Source organism: Garra rufa, chromosome 3 (assembly GCF_049309525.1).
Source record: "Garra rufa chromosome 3, GarRuf1.0, whole genome shotgun sequence".
In the NCBI taxonomy this organism is placed as follows: domain Eukaryota; kingdom Metazoa; phylum Chordata; class Actinopteri; order Cypriniformes; family Cyprinidae; genus Garra; species Garra rufa.
The window spans coordinates 64,291,897-64,292,545 of NC_133363.1; positions in this window are offsets into that span (position 1 = coordinate 64,291,897).

The window sequence follows — 649 nt, forward strand, 5'->3', positions numbered from 1 at the left end:
TATAAAAATGTCTCTCTTTCTCTCTCTAAATCACTCTCTAAAATACATGTTTATTTCACAAACATAAATTTAAAGTATGGTAGCCATATAGCACCCTGCGATGACTCGCTTGTCTTGACATAATGGTGTGTAAAAGCAGTCCACCAGAGGGCGCAAGTTACTCATATAACATAACCAACTCTAATGTGTGTTTTACCAAGCACTATCAAATTACCATACGATTTAAAAATGTATTTTTAATGTAGTCTTCAATATTCAATATATTGGATCTCATTAAATAAAGCACAGTCTTAGTAGTACACAAACACTACATTTATTTCAACCCCCATGTCACACCCCATATTCCAGCAGACCTGGAATGTGCTGGAAATGTCTAATGGAGATTAAACAGCAGAAGTTTCAGGCAACCTTGGCCTGACCTGCTAAAAGTCTAAAAGTGATGAATAATCCCACAAAATCCAATTCTGATGGAAAATCCATACAGAGCTGCAAACAACTTTGTGCACATTCGCAGATTCTGTGCACACGCACACTCAAGACTTTCTCACAAGAGCTGACTATTAAGGAATCAATGATCATTGAGTGATAAATGTCTCAGAGGCCAGAATTACCTGAGCTGTGAAGAATAAAATCCTGAACTCTTTAGACA